Source organism: Pristiophorus japonicus, chromosome 6, assembly GCF_044704955.1.
Source record: "Pristiophorus japonicus isolate sPriJap1 chromosome 6, sPriJap1.hap1, whole genome shotgun sequence".
In the NCBI taxonomy this organism is placed as follows: Eukaryota; Metazoa; Chordata; class Chondrichthyes; family Pristiophoridae; genus Pristiophorus; species Pristiophorus japonicus.
Window position 1 is genome coordinate 244,002,408 of NC_091982.1, and position 19,093 is coordinate 244,021,500.

Consider the following 19,093-nt stretch of genomic DNA (forward strand, 5'->3'; position numbering starts at 1 on the left):
TTATGCAATGACAGACCTGTACCCACCAGCACTGTACCCCAGTGTTATACAGTGACAGACGTGTACCCACCAGTACTGTAACCCAGTGTTATACAGTGACAGACCTGTACCCACCAGAACTGTATCCCAGTGTTATACAGTGACAGACCTGTACCCACCAGTACTGTACCCCAGTGTTATACAGTGACAGACCTGTACCCACCAGTAGTGTAACCCAGTGTTATACAGTGACAGACCTGTACCCATCAGTAGTGTAACCCAGTGTTATACAGTGACAGATCTGTACCCACCAGTACTGTACCCCAGTGTTATACAGTGACAGACCTGTACCCACCAGTAGTGTAACCCAGTGTTATACAGTGACAGACCTGTACCCACCAGTACTGTACCCCAGTGTTATACAGTGACAGACGTGTACCCACCAGTACTGTACCCCAGTGTATACAGTGACAGATCTGTACCCACCAGTAGTGTAACCCAGTGTTATACAGTGACAGACCTGTACCCACCAGTACTGTACCCCAGTGTTATACAGTGACAGACCTGTACCCACCAGTAGTGTAACCCAGTGTTATACAGTGACAGACCTGTACCCACCAGTAGTGTAACGCAGTGTTATACAGTGACAGACCTGTACCCACCAGTACTGTATCCCAGTGTTATACAGTGACAGACCCGTACCCACCAGTACTGTACCCCAGTGTTATACAGTGACAGACCTGTACCCACCAGTAGTGTAACCCAGTGTTATACAGTGACAGACCTGTACGCACCAGTACTGTACCCCAGTGTTATACAATGACAGACCTGTACCCACCAGCACTGTACCCCAGTGTTATACAGTGACAGGCATGTACCCGCCAGGACTGTACCCCACTGTTATACAGTGACAGACCTGTACCCACCAGTACTGTACCCAGTGTTATACAGTGACACACCTGTACCCACCGTTACTGTACCCTAGTGTTATATAGTGACAGACCTGTACCCACCAGTACTGTACCCCAGTATTATACAGTGACAGACCTGTACCCACCAGTACTGTGCCCCAGTGTTATACTGTGACAGACCTGTACCCACCAATACTGTACCCCAGTGTTATATAGTGACAGACCTGTACCCACCAATACTATACCCCAGTGTTATACAGTGACAGACCTGTACCCACCAGTACTGTGCCCCAGTGTTATACAGTGACAGACCTGTACCCACCAGTACTGTACCCCAGTATTATACAGTGACAGACCTGTACCCACCAGTACTGTGCCTCAGTGTTATACTGTGACAGACCTGTACCCACCAATACTGTACCCCAGTGTTATACAGTGACAGACCTGTACCCACCAGTACTGTACCCCAGTGTTATACCGTGACAGCCCTGTACCCACCAATACTGTACCCCAGTGTTATACAGTGACAGACCTGTACGCACCAGTACTGTACCCCAGTGTTATACAGTGACAGACCTGTACCCACCAATACTGTACCCCAGTGTTATACAGTGACAGACCTGTACGCACCAGTACTGTACCCCAGTGTTATACAATGACAGACCCGTACACACCAGCACTGTACCCCAGTGTTATAGTGACAGACGTGTACCCACCAGTACTGTACTCCAGTGTTATACAGTGACATACCCGTAAACACCAGCACTGTACCCCAGTGTTATACAGTGACAGACATGTACCTACCAGGACTGTACCCCAGTGTTCTCCAGTGACAGACCAGTACCCACAGAACTGTATCCCAGTGTTATACAGTGATAGACCTGTACCCACCAGTACAGTACCCCAGTGTTAGACAGTGACAGGCCTGTACCCACCAGTACTGTACCCATGTTATGCATTGACAGACCTGCACCCACCAGTAATGTACCCCAGTGTTATACAGTGACAGACCTGTACCCTCCAGTACTGTATCCCAGTGTTGGACAGTGAGAGACCTGTACCCACCAGTACCGTACCCGTGTTATGCAATGACAGACCTGTACCCACCAGTACTGTACCCCAGTGTTATACAGTGACAGACGTGTACCCACCAGTACTGTAACCCAGTGTTATGTAGTGACAGACCTGTACCCACCAGAACTGTATCCCAGTGTTATACAGTGACAGACCTGTACCCACCAGTACTGTACCCCAGTGTTATACAGTGACACACCTGTACCCACCGTTACTGTACCCTAGTGTTATATAGTGACAGACCTGTACCCACCAGTACTGTACCCCAGTGTTATACTGTGACAGACCTGTGCCCACCAGTACTGTGCCCCAGTGTTATACAGTGACAGACCTGTACCCAACAGTACTGTAACCCAGTGTAAACAGTGACAGACCTGTACCCACCAGTACTGTACCCCAGTGTTATACAGTGACATACCTGTACCCACCAGTATTGTACCCCAGTGTTATACAGTGACAGACCTGTATCCATCAGTACTGTACCCGTGTTATACAATGACAGACCCGCATCCATCAGTACTGTACCCCAGTGTTACACAATGACAGACCTGTACCCACCAGTACTGTACCCCAGTGTTATACAGTGACAGACCTGTACCCACCAGTATTGTACCCAGTGTAATACAGTGACGGACCTGTACCCATCAGTACTGTACCCCAGTGTGATACAGTGATAGACCTGTCCCCACCAGTGCTGTACCCCAGTGTTATACAGTGACAGACCTGTACCCACCAGTACTGTACCTCAGTGTTATACAGTGATAGACTTGTACCCACCAGTAGTGTGCCCCAGTGTTATACAGTGACAGACCTGTACCCATCAATACTGTCCCCCAGTGTTATACAGTGACAGACCTGTACCCACCAGTACTGTACCCCAGTGTTATACTGTGACAGAGCTGTACCCACCAGTACTGTACCCCAGTGTTATACAGTGACAGGCCTGTAACCACCAGTGCTGTACCCCAATGTTATACTGTGATAGAGCTGTACCCACCAGTACTGTACCCCAGTGTTATACAGTGACAGGCCTGTAGCCACCAGTGCTATACCCCAGTGTTATACAGTGACAGACCTGTACCCACCAGTACTGTACCCCAGTGTTATACAGTGACAGGCCTGTAGCCACCAGTGCTATACCCCAGTGTTATACAGTGACAGACCTGTACCCACCAGTACTGTACCCCAGTGTTATACTGTGACAGAGCTGTACCCACCAGTACTGTACCCCAGTGTTATACAGTGACAGGCCTGTAACCACCAGTGCTGTACCCCAATGTTATACTGTGATAGAGCTGTACCCACCAGTACTGTACCCCAGTGTTATACAGTGGCAGGCCTGTAGCCACCAGTGCTATACCCCAGTGTTATACAGTGACAGATCTGTACCCACCAGTACTGTACCCCAGTGTTATACAGCTCTGAAACGTTCTGCAGGCTTAGCCCAAGTATGGAAGTGAAACCTTGTGGTCTACAACAACGGGTGTTTCCCAGTTCAAGTGGTTGCTGTCTGAATCTTTTACACATCCATAATTGTGGTCTACTGAAAGCCTGGTTGGGAGGGAAGGGAGATATGCTGAATTCGGTTCCACCTGCTTGCTCTCCAGCAGCTGCCCCGGAGCAATGCTGCAAACTCTCCGTGCAATTGGCTGCTGGTTCGTGGTATTGTTTCAGGAGCCGTGTCTGGTGTCACTCAAGTTGCACTAAAATAGGCGGCTGGAATTTCAGGAATGTCCTGCTGGTTTACCCTTTCCCATCGGGACTTCTGCTCCAGTGGCTCGAGCCCATCATCCAGGCTGACACCCCTGAGGGAGTGCTACAGTATCACCATCGTTTGGACGAGTCGTTAAACCGAGGCCTCGTCTTCCCTCTGAGGTGGATATAAAAAGCCCCACCGCCTCTATTTCGAAGATCAGCAGGAAGGTTCTTCCCGATGACCTGGGTCAATATTTAACCCTCAACCAACATCAATAACAAGAGATTATCTGCCCATTATCACGTTTCTGTTTCTGGGAGCTTGCTGTGCGCTAAATGGCTGCCACATTTCCTACATTACAACAGTGACAGCACTTCAAAAGAGGTACTTCATTGGCTGTAAAGCGCCTTGGGACGTTCTGAGGTTGTGAAAGGCACTAAAGAAATGCAAATTCTTTTTGCATTCCGCTCTCTTACATTCTCCTCTCCTTTCCCCCGCAGGCTGACTTTATCCCAGCATGCGCTGTATACATGGACTGCCAAGGTTGTGTCAACGGGCGAACACCCAACACCTCAGGGCATCTGACTGTGTGAGATAAATGAGTGTTTGAGCTTGAACCACGAGTGTTAGAAAGTTGATCGAACATTGGAGGTATTGTAACAACAACAGATTGCATTGATATAGCACCTTTAACATATTAAAACATCCCAGGGCGCTTCACCAGAGCGATATCACACATCAAGCCACAGAAGGAGATATTAGGACAGATGACAAAAGTTTGAGCAAAGACATCGGTTTCAAGGAGCGTCTTAAAGGAGGAGAGAGAGGGTGAGGGGTTTAGTGGGGGATTTCCAGAGCTTGGGGCCCAAGCAACAGAAGGCACGGCCGCCAATGGTGGAGCGATTAAAATCAGGGATGCGCAAGAGGCCAGAATTGGAGGAGCGCAGAGATCTCGGAGGGTTGTGGGGCCAGAGGAGGTTACAGAGATTGGGAGGGGCAAGGCCATGGAGGGATTTGAAAACAGAAATGCAGATTTAATAATCAAGGTGTTGCTGGACCGGGATTGGCCAGGCCAGTGAGCACAGGTATGATAGGTGAATGGGACTTAATGCGAGTGAGGATACAGGCAGCTGAGTTTGGGTTGAGCTCAAGTTGATGGAGGTTAGAAAATGGGAGGCCAGCCAGGAGTGCGTTGGAATAGTCAAGTCTAGAGGTAAGAAAGGTGATGTGTCCTTACTATACAGTACAAATGCACACGAGGCCCATACTTGAGAGAAGGTCACTCTGTGACCAGTAACCTTTATTCCAGCACTGAAGTGATGAAGGTGGGTGGAGCTTCCCCTTTTATACCTGAAAGTTCAGGTTAGGAGTGTCTCCCACAAGTTCACCACCTGGTGGTCAGTGTTCTCACGGTGTACAACTTAGGTCAGTTTATACATGGATTACGATGATAGTTGAATACATGACATCACCTCCCCGCCAAAGTCTTATTGGGATCACAGGTTAAGTCTCTCTGGTGGTTTACGCTCCCTTGTAGAGAGCCTGAGTTGGGGCTCCGGTTGTTGGGCGCTGGCCTGAGTGTCTGCTGTTTGCGGTGCCTCAGGCCTGTCCGGACTGGCCACAGTGACTGGGCTCTCCTCCACTTGGTTCCGGTGCTCGGTCACCTGTGGTGGAGTGAACTCTACATCGTGTTCTTCCTCTGCTTCTTCTATGGGGTTGCTGAACCTCCTTTTTGTTTGATCCACGTGTTTGCGGCAGATTTGTCCATTGGTAAGTTTAACTACCAGAATCCTATTCCCCTCTTTGGCAATCACAGTGCCTGCGAGCCATTTGGGCCCTGCAGCGTAGTTGAAGACAAAGACGGGGTCAGTGACATCAATACATCGCGCCCTCGCATTCCTGTCATGGTAGTCACATTGTGACCGGCGCCTGCTCTCAATAATTTCTTTCATGGTGAGGTGTATGAGGGATAACCTGGTTTTGAGCGTCCTTTTCATTCGCAGCTCTGCGGGTGGAACCCCTGTGAGCGAGTGAGGTCGGGATCTATTGGCCTGAGATGAATGTCTGGGCCATCAAAGCCGCCATTTCCAGGATCAAGTCTTTGGGCTCAATCAGTTTCCTGAAAACCCCAGCGTGCCCGATGCCCTCAATAAAAAAGTCTCGCAGCTTCTCCGCTCTGCATGCAACTGGGCTCGTCAGTCGCCGGAGGTCTGCCACGAAGTCTGGAACGCTTTGCCTTTCTCGCCGCCGGTCTCGGCATGTGCATGCTACTCGTCGGTTTAAAGTGTTCCCCGATCAACTTACTGAGCTCTTAAAAAGTCTTGTCCGCCGGCTTCTCTGGCGCTAGAAGGTCCTTCATCAGGGAGTACGTCCTGGATCCACAAACCGTCAGGAGATGAGCCCTGCGTTTGTCGGCCGAATCCTGTCCCAGCCATTCCTTAGTGACAAAACTTTGCTGTAGTCTCTCAATAAAGTTGTCCCAATCATCACCAACACAGTACCTCTCGTCTGTGCTGCTAGTGGCCATGCTCGCGTGGTTTAAATCCCAGTTTCTCGTAGCCAGTAATATGTCCTTACTATACAGCACACGAGGCCCATACTTGAGAGAAGGTCACTCTGTGACCTGTCCTTTATTCCAGCACTGAAGTGATGAAGGTGGGTGGAGCTTCCCCTTTTATACCTGAAAGTTCAGGTTAGGAGTGTCTCCCACAAGTTCACCACCTAGTGGTCATTGTTCTCACGGTGTACAACTTAGGTCAGTTTATACATGAATTACGATGACAGTTGAATACATGACAAAAGGCATGGATGATTTCAGCAGCAGATGAGCGGATCTGTCGCTCGCAGTTGATCTCAGAGTCAAATAGGATATTAACGTTGCAAATGGTCTGGTTCAGCCTCAGACAGTGGCCAGGGAGAGGGTTGGAGTTAGTGGCTAGGGAACAGACAATGGCTTCGGTCTCCCCAATAATTGGTTGGAGGAAATGTCTGCTTATCCAGTTCTGGATGTTGGATAAGCAGAATGACAAATCAGAGACAGTGGAGGGGTCGAGAGGGGTGGTGGAGAGGTAGAGCTTGAAAAATAAAAGGAAGACATGCATTTATATAGCGCCTTTCACAACCACCGGACGTCTCAAAGCGCTTTACAGCCAATGAAGTACTTTTTGGAGTGTAGTCACTGTTGTAATGTGGGAAACGCGGCAGCCAATTTGCACACGGCAAGCTCCCACACACAGCAATGTGATAACGACCGGATAATCTGTTGGGATGTTGTTTGAGGGATAAATATTGGCCGAGGACACCGGGGAGAATTCCCCTGCTCTTCTTTGAAATAGTATCATGAGATCTTTTACGTCCACCCGCGAGGGCAAAAGGGGCCTCGGTTTAACGTCTCATCCAAAAGACAACGCAGCACTCCTTCTGCACTGGAGTGTCAGCCTAGATTTTTGTGCTCAAGTCTCTGGAGTACACGTGGAACCTGACGTCGTGTTTACGGATGATGTCGCCGAGGGGCAGCATATAGCTATGAACTAGGGAGAGGACGAAGTATAGATCTCACACAAAGTGGTAGATACTCGGGACTCAGTTAATATTTTAAAATCTGAGGTCCATAGATTTTTACTCGGCAAGGGGTTGCAAGGGATATGGAGCAAGGTGGGTGGATGAAGTTCGGACGCAGATCAGCCACGATCCCGTTGAATGGCCTCTTCCTGTCCCTATTAGGCCAAGGCATCATGTGATGGCAGTTGTTGGGCAGTTCACAGACAAGCAGCAACAATGGGTGGTGAGAATGTAGCAACACTGATTCACTGGTAGTCACTCACCCGCACTGCACTCATTGAGCTATCCGATGTGCCGACATTAATTGGCCATTAGGATGAAGTCTGATGATTCTCCATGGGCTCATGTGATGCTTTAATAGTCTCCGTCGGCAATAACCAGAGACGGCCATTTCGAAACAGCTGTTAATTAGAGCCACTCATTGTCTTTTTTAATTCATTCTCGGGATGTGGGCGTCGCTGACAAGGCCGGCATTTATTGCCATCCCCTCGTTGCCCCTCGAGAAGGAGGCGCTGGGCTGCCTTCTTGAACCCCTGCCGTCCCATGTGGTGTTTAATTCTGGGTAGCGGTTTGAAGGAGCTGACGGGCTGGCTTGGCCACTTCAGCGACCAGTTAAGAATCCACCAGATTGGTGTGGGACTGCAGTCACATACAGACCCAGACCGGGCAAGGACGGCAGCTTTCCTTCCCTACAAGGACATTAGTGAACCAGTTGGGTTTGTACCACAAGCAAACAGGCACGATGGGCCAAATGGCCTCGTTCTGTGCTATATCATTCTATGATTCTACGGAGAGGACACGGGGGAGAGACAATGAGACAGAGAAAGAAAGAAAATCTTGCACTTATATAGCGCCTTTCACGACTACTGGACGTCGCAAAGTGCTTTACAGCCAATTAAGTACTTTTGGATGTAGTCACTGTTGTAATGTAGGAAACAGAGCAGCCAATTTGCACACAGCAAGCTCCCACAAACAGCAATGTGATAATGACCAGATAATCTATTTTTGTTATGTTGATTGAGGGATAAATATCAGCCAGGACACCAGTGATAATTCCCCTGCTCTTCTTCAAAGTAGTGGCATGGGATCTTTTGCATCCACCTGAGAGGGCAGTCGAGGCCTCGTTTTAATGTCTCATCCGAACGACTGCACCTCTGACAGTGCGGTGCTTCCTTAGCACTGCACTGGAGTGTCAGCATGGATTATGTGCTCAAGTCCCTGGAGTGGGACTTGAACCCACAACCTTCTGACTCAGAGGCGAGAGTGCTACCCACTGAGCCACAGCTGACACATGAGGGAGAGAAGATGGTTATATGAATCATGCCCTTATTATTAGTGTGGAGAATATATGTAATCTATATGTTACACTCTGAGAGGGAGGTGGCTCTTCAGAACATACAACACATTTAACAGTCTGTTTCATTCTCATTTTGAGCAACAGAATGACGGTAACCTGAAAGTATTCATGTAGTTTGTCAAGTGCCCTAATGAGGTTGTCGAAATCCCAGGCTTTGAAGCGACCAAGGAAAATTTCTCATTAAACTGCGCACCCGTCAGCAAGGCACCAGCTTTCATGGTGTCAACCCAACCAGACTGAGCTTCCCTACTCCCATCCCCCCTCCCTACTCTCCCTAGTCCTCCCTGTGGGTTTGGGAGGTGCTGCTGAAGAAGTTTTGGCGAGTTGCTGTAGTGCATCTTGTAGATGGTGCACACTGTGGTGGAGGGAGTGGCTGTATGAGGTGGTGGATAGGGTGCTGCTCAGGGAGGGGGCTACACTGCCTCTCCATCACTGTAAACGCATTAACCACCCTTGCAGCCCCAAGGTGCAACACCCTTCAGGAACCTGCTGTTCACCTGACCTGCGAGCTGACTGATTATCCTGGACCCTGGATCTGCTCAAACCTCCAATGAGAAGGACGGCAAGATAAGGAATATGAAAATATTCAGATCTTCAGTTTCGAGCCACGAAAGGCGACCAAAGTCGGTCGTGCGCGGCTGCAAGGGGTGGCAAGGTGTTGTTCAGGACACTGGGGGTCCCGAGGGAGGGGTCCTCGGAGTAACCTCAGCGCTGGGCGGGGGCTTTGGCAGCAGATGCCAGCACCCAGTTTGAATAAGACTCATTGCACCAAAACGTATCTCGGCCTCTCTCTGGCCAGTCGGCGACTCCCGCCGTGGTTCAGGGGTCAGGTTTGGCGGATCTCCCCACCTCTCCCCCCCCCCCCCCCCGCCCCACTCCTCGATGAGACCTTAAGGTCACGCACTGATTACATCATCAGATTGTGACCTTTGAACTGAGCGTAAGCCCCCATCTGCTCGGGTGACTTAAAAGTGGGCGAAATAGAAAAGGCACCGGGTGGAATGGAGTAACCTCGGGTCAGGAGGTGAGCTCGGCGTGATCTCAGCCCCTTCCTTCCGTGCACCATTCTCGATTTTAAAATTCTCATCCTCGTGTTCAAATCCCTCCAGGGTTCATCCCCTTCTTATCTCTGTAACCTCCTCCACCCCTCCGAGATCTCTGCGCTCCTACAATTCTGGCCTCTTGTGCATCCCCGATTCTCATTGCTCCACCATTGGCGGCCTTGCCTTCAGCTGCCTGGGCCACGAGCTCTGGACTTCCAAATGAGCACCTCCCAAACGTGACCTCCACCACCTCGAAAGACGAGGGCAGCAGGCGCATGGGAACACCATCACTTGCAAGTTCATAGAAACATAGAAAATAGGTGCAGGAGTAGGCCATTCGGCCCTTCTAGCCTGCACCGCCATTCAATGAGTTCATGGCTGAACATTCAACTTCAGTACCCCATTCCTGCTTTCTCGCCTTACCCCTTGATCCCCCTAGTAGTAAGGGGGATCCTGACTTGGAAATATATCGGCATTTCTTCATCGTCACTGGGTCAAAATCCTGGAACTCCCTCCCTAACAGCACTGTGGGAGCACCTTCACCACACGGACTGCAGCGGTTCAAGAAGGTGGCTCACCACCACCTTCTCAAGGGCAATTAGGGACGGGCAATAAATGCCGGCCTTGCCAGCAATGCCCACATCCCATAAATGCATTTAGAAAAATTCCCTCCCTAAACCTCTCCGCGTTTCTCCTCCTTTAAGACATTCCATGATGTCCACCTCTTTGGCAAGCTTTTGATCAGCTGTCCTAATCTCTCCTTATGTGGCTTGTTGTCAAATTTTGTCTGATAATGCTCCTGTGAAGCTCCTTGGGACGCTTTTGCTCCTTTAATGGTGGTATATAAATGGAAGATGTCATTGAGCAAGAGAGGTTAAAATCGAGGCCAATGTTTGTGTTTGAACCTAATTGTGAAATTCCTATTCCAAAAAAATAAACCATTTGAAGTAGTTTTATTTGCTCCGGCAAACTCAGAAGCAAACCTTTCTCTGAACAAATATCCTCGCTATGCCCTCTGCTGACAATGATAGTGTTAACAAACCAGTAACATCATATTTGAACGGCGCCATGTCCGACAAATCACGCACGCGGAAATACATCAAAGTTGCAACACGGAAAGAGGGCGCTCGGTCCAACCAGTCTGTGCCGGCCTTCATCTTCCACGCGAGCAAATCATTCCAATCACATTTACCCGCCTTGATCACTGTATCCCAGCAACCCCTTTGCCTTCAGACATCTATCCCGCGTAATTACATTGAGTGTACAGCACAGAAACAGGCCGAGTTTATGCTCCACACAAGCCTCCTCCCACCCTTCCTCATCTCACCCTATCAGCATATCCACCCGTTCCTTTCTCCCTCATGTGTTTATCTGGCTTAAACACATCTCTGCCATTCGCTTCAACCACTCCCTGTGGCAGCGAGTTCCACATTCTCACCACTCTCTGGGTAAAGAAGTTTCTCCCGAATTCCCGATTGGATTTATTAGTGACTGTCATATTGATGGCCCCATAGTTTTGGATGCCCCACAAATGGAAGCATCTTCTCGACGTGGTTCTGTTCTAAATTCTGTGATAAATAGGGCCAGTGTAATGCCTTACTCTCAACTGGGTTGAGACCAACCAATCTGATTCTGCAGGACCATGGGGAAGGAGCGGGGGGAGTGGGACTAATTGGATCGCTCTTTCAAAGAGTCGGCACAGGCACGATGGGCCGAATGGCCTCCTTCTGTGCTGCATGATGCAATGATTGGTTCTAATCTTGACTATTGACAATGTTTGTGACTCAACCCCTAACCGGAGAGTGAATCCCACAGCCTCGCTACTCTCTGTGTGAAGAAATTTCTCCTGCCCTCTGTTGTTATACTTAATCTTGTATCTACAGCCCCTCATGCTAGATCCCCTCAACTACAGGAAACTGTAAATGACATAAATGACCAGTTTCTTTGTTTTTAGTGATATTGATTGAGGGATAAATATTGGCCCAGGACAGCGGGGAGAATTCCCCTGCTCTTCTTCGAAGTAATGGCTGTGGGATCTTAACCATCTACCCGACAGGGCAGACAGAGTTCTCTGTTTAACGTCTGATCCGAAAGACGGCACTCCTCAGCATTGGCACTGGGAGTGTCAGCCTGGATAATGTACTCAAATCTCTGGACTGGGGCATGAACCCACGATCTTCTGACGCAGAGGTGAGTGCGCTAACCACTGAGCCACAGCTGACACTTCAGCAGTTGAGTGACCAACACATGGCGGTGTGAAGCAGACTGGCCGATTGTGGCAGCAAGTGTCGTAATGATTGTAATTGTTACAGTAAGGGTAGCTGAGAGTGGACCGAAACTGCATTCATTGGACGGTGTAGAGGGAGCTTTACACTGTGTCTAACCCGTGCTGTACCTGCCCTGGGAGTGTTTGATGGGACAGTGTAGAGGGAGCTTTACTCTGTATCTAACCCCGTGCTGTACCTGCCCTGGGAGTGTTTGATGGGACAGTGTAGAGAGAGCTTTACTCTGTATCTAAACCGTGCTGTACCTGCCCTGGGAGTGTTTGATGGGACAGTGTAGAAGGAGCTTTACTCTGTATCTAACCTGTGCTGTACCTGCCCTGGGAGTGTTTGATGGGACAGTGTAGAGGGAGCTTTACTCTGTATCTAACCCCGTGCTGTACCTGCCTTGAGAGTGTTTGATGTTGGCACTAGGGGGGCGCAATTGACCCTCTTTTAGAGGCTTGTTAGAGCCTCCGGGTGGCACTAATGTGGCAGAAGAGACCTTTTGCCCCGCGGCGGCTGGGCGCTACTGGCTCCCGGGAAATTGCTCGGCAGTTTATGGAGGCGCCCTGCAGTTAGCGCCCCGGACCGCTGCGCAGCCGGCGATGACGTCTCCATCATTCGGGCGACCCATTAAAGCCGCGCGCTGACCACTTTGCGCCCCGCGGGAGAAATTGCCCCGGGGCTGGCCGACTTAAAGGGGAGGGCCCCAGCGCCCGGCGCCGCCATCTTACGCAGTTTGCCGACTCTCGGGTTGGTTCGATGGACGGCGTCCGAGCGTAGTCCAGGCCGCCATCGTGCCGTCCCGCACTGCGTTTTGTGGGCCGGGCTGCGGGTCCGGTCCCACGCTGCCCCGGTGGTCCAGCGCCGACCATCAGAGGCCTTGCAGAGGGCGCACCTGCCCTCCCCTTTAAGCGATGACGAGGGGCGTTGAAGCCCGTTAGCGCCACGTGGAGCACCCACGTAGCACATCACTCCCTGCCCCAGTATCGGCCCAGGAGGTGGAGCGTAATTTCTCGCACTCCACCTCCTTAAGGGGCAGTAAGATCAATTCAGCGGCGGGGGTGGGACATTTGCATCGGGCACAGAAAGTCCCGGCTACCACCCGCAATCAGGGCACGGGGCAATTCACCCACCCGGGTGCCTGAGATGGGACAATGGTCAATACCCCAACATTGACACTTTGCCATGTAAAAGATTCACAAGAATGAATGATAAGAATTCAACAAAACCACAAAATGGACAGAGGGAAGGAATGGGATCGGGCACAGGGTGGGAATGGGATCGGGCACAGGGAGGGAATGGGATCGGGCGCAGGGTGGGAATGGGATCGGGCGCAGGGTGGGAATGGGCTCGGGCACAGGGTGGGAATGGGATCGGGCACAGGGTGGGAATGGGAACAGAGGGAGGGAATGGGATCGGACCAGAAGTGCCCAGTAGCCGCTGTGACCCAGACAGGCTGTAATATCCTGGCTGATAGTTGCAGCGCCTCCACAACTGAACGGCTGCCCGGGAATACACTGAGTAATAAATAACATTGGTATGTGAGGGAGTGGGAGAGACACGGTGGAGACAGATTGCGAGAGACAGACAGGCACTGACACTGACCTGCGAACACGATTGAACCCTTAACTCCATGGTGCACCCACCAGTCCCAGAGCGAACAAAAAATAAACATGCGGGAAGACTTGAAGTTCTTGTTACAATCCAGGCAGTTTTTACAGAAAAGCCAGACGAGCAGCTGTGAGCTCCTGTCTGATCCACAATCTGCAGTACAGCACGGAGTTGGGCTTGTAGCCTCACCCACATTGGCCAGCTCTAATTCCCAGAGAGGCATGGCCTCCCCATAGTCCCTCCCACCTCAAACCCAACCCAACTTTGGCACAGACATTATTCCGTTCCCCTCCTGCTCTGAGCGGCATCAAGACAATAAGACTCCAGTTTTAAGCACAGCAGTTGTACACTTGCTGGCTTCCGGTTTTATTGGGTGGGCGGGGGTTTCACAGAGATTTAAAGTCTGTGGAATAACAGGAACAAAGCCCAGTCATGAGGGTGTTAGTGGGCAGTGCAATAAAAGGGTGGGGCGGGGGGGGGGGGGGGCGGTGAGAGTGAGCGAGAGAGAATTCATCTTGTGAAAGGAGGCAATAAATCTCACAGAGCTTCATAGCAACCGTTCCTCCCTCAGGGCGGCATTTTCAGCTCAAACGAGTTTTGCACAGTCCACAGAAGTGTGATTGAAGGAAAGAAGTTTAATTGCTGTGCAAAAAAAAACCTTCAATTATCAACAAAGTTGGCCAACTTTGGGTGGGAAGAGTTTGGGTGTGCTGCCCTCTGATGGACGGGAAGAGGTCTAGGCAGGTAAGGAAGCAAACTCCACCACCAAGAATAACAATGTGTTGGCGTGCTGGAGAAATGAACACTACCTCCAGGGCTCAGCTTTATCCGGGAAAGACAGCAATACAGCACCATGAGAAAGGGATAGAGTCTAACGACAGTGCGAGCATCATTCCAATCTGGATCCCAGTCCTGCTCACCCATCACCCTCTGTGCTCGCTGACCTACATTGGCTCCTGGTCCGGCAACGCCTCGATTTTAAAATTCTCATCCTTGTTTGCAAATCCCTCCATGGCCTCTCTCCTTCCCTATCTCTGTAACCTCCTCCAACCCTACAACACTCCGAGATCTCTGCGGTCCTCTAATTCTGGCCTCTTGTGCATCCCCAATTTCCATCGCTCCACCATTGGCAGCCGTGTCGTCAGCTGCCTGGGCCCAAAGCTCTGGAATCCCCTCCCTAAACCTCTCTGTCTCTCTCTCCTCCTTTAAGACGCTCCTTAAAACCTACCTCTTTCACCAAGATTTTAGTCACCTGTCCTATTATTTCCTTATTTGACTCGATGTCAAATTTTGTTTGATATCCGCTCCTTTGAAGTGCCTTGGGAACCTTTACTACATTAAAGGTGCTGTATAAATCCAAATTTTTGTTGTTGTTGGGAGTGTCATCTCCATCAATGGTTACAAGAACATAAGAACATAAGAAATAGGAACAGGAGTAGACCATACGACCCCTCGAGCCTGCTCCGCCATTCAATAAGAGCATGGCTGATCTGATCATGGACTCAGCTCCACTTCCCCACCCGCTCCCCATAACCCCTTATCCCCTTATTGTTTAAGAAACTGTCTATTTTTGTCTTAAATTTATTCAATGTCCCAGCTTCTACAGTTCTCTGAGGCAGCGAATTCCACAGATTTACAACCCTCTGAGAGAAGAAATTTCTCCTTATCTCTGTTTTAAATGGGCATCCCCTTATTTTAAGATCATGCCCTCTAGTTCTAGTCTCCCCCATCAGTGGAAACATCCTCTCTGCATCCACCTTGTCAAGCCCCCTCATAATCTTATACATTTCATAACATAGAACATAAGAACTTAAGAATTAGGAACAGGAGTAGGCCATCTAGCCCCTCGAGCCTGCTCCGCCATTCAACAAGATCATGGCTGATCTGGCCGTGGACTCAGCTCCACTTACCCGCCTGCTCCCCGTAACCCTTAATTCCCTTATTGATTAAAAATCTATCTATCTGTGATTTGAATACATTCAATGAGCTAGCCTCAACTGCTTTCTTGGGCAGAGAATCCCACAGATTCACAACCCTCTGGGAAAAGAAATTCCTCCTCAACTCGGTTTTAAATTGCCCCCCCCCGTATTTTGAGGCTGCGCCCCCTAGTTCTTGTCTCCCCGACCAGTGGAAACAACCTCTCTGCCTCTATCTTGTCTATCCCTTTCATTATTTTAAATGTTTCTATAAGATCACCCTCATCATTCTGAACTCCAACGAATAAAGACCCAGTCTACTCAATCTATCTCCGGAATCAGCCTAGTGAATCGACTCTGTACCCGCTCCAAGGCTAGTATATCCTTCCTTAAGTAAGGTGACCAAAACTGCACGCAGTACTCCAGGTGCTCACCAATACCCTATACAGTTGCAGCAGGACCTCCCTGCTATTGTACTCCATCCCTCTCGCAATGAAGGCCAACATTCCATTCGCCTTCCTGATTACCTGCTGCACCTGCAAACTAATTTTTTGGGATTCATGCACAAGGACCCCCAGGTCCCTCTGCACCTCAGCATGTTGTAATTTCTCCCCATTCAAATAATATTCCCTTTTACTGTTTTTTTTTCCAAGGTGGATGACCTCACATTTTCCGACATTGTATTCCATCTGTCAAACCTTAGCCCATTCGCTTAACCTATCCAAATCTCTTTGCAGCCTCTCTGTGTCCTCGACACAACCCACTTTCCCACTAATCTTTGTGTCATCTGCAAATTTTGTTACACTACACTCTGTCCCCTCTTCCAGGTCATCTATGTATATTGTAAACAGTTGTGGTCCCAGCACCGATCCCTGTGGCATACCACGAACCACCGATTTCCAACCCGAAAAGGACCCATTTATCCTGACTCTCTGCTTTCTGCTCGCTAGCCAATTCTCTATCCATGCTAATACATTTCCTCTGACTCCGTGTACCTCTATCTTCTGCAGTAACCTTTTGTGTGGCACCTTATCGAATGCCTTTTGGAAATCTTAATACACCACATCCATCGATACACCTCTATCCACTATGCTCGTTATATCCTCAAAGAATTCCAGTAAATTAGTTGAACATGATTTCCCCTTCATGAATCCATGTTGCGTCTGCTTGATTGCACTATTCCTATCTAGATGTTCCACTATTTCTTCCTTAATGATAGCTTCAAGCATTTTCCCCACTACAGATGTTAAACTAACCGGCCTATAGTTACCTGCCTTTTGTCTGCCCCCTTTTTTAAACAGAGGCATTACATTAGCTGCTTTCCAATTCGCTGGTATCTCCCCAGAGTCCAGAGAATTTTGGTAGATTATAACGAATGCATCTGCTATAACTTCCGCCATCTCTTTTAATACCCTGGGATGCATTTCATCAGGACCAGGGGACTTGTCTACCTTGAGTCCCATTAGCCTGTCCAGCACTACCCCCCGAGTGATAGTGATTATCTCAAGGTCCTCCCTTCCCACATTCCCGTGACCAGCAATTTTTGGCATGCTTTTTGTGTCTTCCACTGTGAAGACCGAAGCAAAATAATTGTTTAAGGTCTCAGCCATTTCCACATTTCCCATTATTAAATCCCCCTTCTCATCTTCTAAGGGACCAACATTTACTTTAGTCACTCTTTTCCATTTTATGTATCGGTAAAAGCTTTTACTATCTGTTTTTATGTTTTGCGCAAGTTTACTTTCGTAATCTATCTTTCCTTTCTTTATTGCTTTCTTAGTCATTCTTTGCAGTCGTTTAAAATTTTCCCAATCTTCTAGTTTCCCACTAACCTTGGCCACCTTATACGCATTGGTTTTTAATTTGATACTCTCCTTTATTTCCTTGGTTATCCACAACTGGTTATCCCTTCTCTTACCGCCCTTCTTTTTCACTGGAATATATTTTTGTTGAGCACTATGAAAGAGCTCCTTAAAGTCCTCCACTGTACCTCAATTGTGCCACCGTTTAGTCAGGGTTTCCAGTCTACTTTAGCCAACTCTGCCCTCATCCCACTGTAGTCCCCTTTGTTTAAGCATAGTACGCTCATTTGAGACACTACTTCCTCATCCTCAATCTGTATTACAAATTCAACCATACTGTGATCATTCATTCCGAGAGGATCTTTTACGAGGAGATCGTTTATTATTCCTGTCTCATTACACAGGACCAGATCTAAGATAGCTTGCTCCCTTGTAGGTTCTGTAACATACTGTTCTAAGAAACAATCCCGTATGCATTCTATGAATTTCTCCTCAAGGCTACCCCGTGCGATTTGATTTGACCAATCGATATGTAGGTTAAAATCCCCCATGATTACTGCCGTTCCTTTTTCACATGCCTCCATTATTCCCTTGATTATTGCCCGCCCCACCGTGAAGTTATTATTTGGGGGCCTATAAACTACGCCCACCAGTGACTTTTTCCCCTTACTATCTCTAATCTCCACCCACAATGATTCAACATTTTGTTCATTAGAGCCAATATCGTCTCTCACAACTGCCCTGATATCATCCTTTATTAACAGAGCTACCCCACCTCCTTTCCCTTCTTGTCTATTTCCGAATTGTCAGATACCCCTGTATGTTTAATTCCCAGTCTTGGCCCCCCTGCAACCACGTTTCTGTAATGGCCACCAAATCATACCCATTTGTAATGATTTGTGCCGTCAACTCATTTACTTTATTTCGAATGCTGCGTGTGTTAAGGTAGAGTGTTTTAATACTGGTTTTTAAACCATGATTTTTAGTTTTGACCCCTCCTGCAGCCCCTTTATATTCATACATATTGTCCCTTCCTATCACCTTGTGGTTTACACTTACCCCAGTGCTACTCTGCTCTGTTGCCTCCTGCCTTTTGCATTCTTTCTTGGGGTCCTGTTCATCTGAGCTTTCACCCACTCTAACTAGCTCAGAGCCCTCTCCTGGGTTCCGAATACTCCTTGCATTGAGGCACCGAGCTTTCAGGCTTGCCTTTTTATTACACTTTGACCCTTTAGAATTTTGCTGTATAGTGGCCCTTTTTGATTTTTGCCCTGGGTTTCTCTGCCCTCCACTTTTACTCATCTCCTTTCTGTCTTTTGCTTTTGTCTCCATTTTGTTTCCCTCTGTCTCCCTGCATTGGTTCCCATCCCCCTGCCGTATTAGTTTAACTCCTCCCCAACAGCACTAGCAAACACTCCCTCTCGGACATTGGTTCCGTTCCTGCCCAGGTGCAGACCGTCCGGTTTGTACTGGCCCCACCTCCCCCAGAACCCGTTCCAATGCCCCAGGAATTTGAATCCCTCCCTGCTGCACCACTGCTCAAGCCACGTATTCCTCTGAGCTATCCTGCGATTCCTACTCTGACTAGCTCGTGGCACTGGTAACAATCCCGAGATTACTACTTTTGAGGTCCTACATTTTAATTTAGCTCCTAGCTCCTTAAATTCGTCTCGTAGGACCTCATCCCTTTTTTTACCTATATCGTTGGTACCAATGTGCACCACGACAACTGGCTGCTCACCCTCCCTTTTCAGAATGTCCTGCACCTGCTCCGAGACATCCTTGACCCTTGCACCAGGGAGGCAACATACCATCCTGGAGTCTCGGTTGCGGCGGCAGAAACGCCTATCTATTCCCCTTACCATTGATTCCCCTA

At 49.0% G+C, this 19,093-nt stretch overlaps 1 protein-coding gene across 4 annotated transcripts in view; it reads right to left on the bottom strand.

The window, feature by feature from the left end:
• The window catches only part of LOC139266017 (phospholipase D1-like), a 291,725-nt gene that overhangs the window by 155,456 nt on the left and 117,176 nt on the right, over positions 1 to 19,093 (bottom strand). Inside the window, exon 1 of one of the 4 annotated variants that reach the window (XM_070883771.1) lies at positions 13,494 to 13,716. The exons of 2 other annotated variants lie outside the window; for them this stretch is intronic. The gene's annotated coding sequence lies outside the window, so the exon portion shown is untranslated. Of the gene's footprint in view, positions 1 to 13,493; positions 13,717 to 19,093 lie in introns of those variants that run through there. One more of the 4 variants, XM_070883774.1, reaches the window with a different exon arrangement.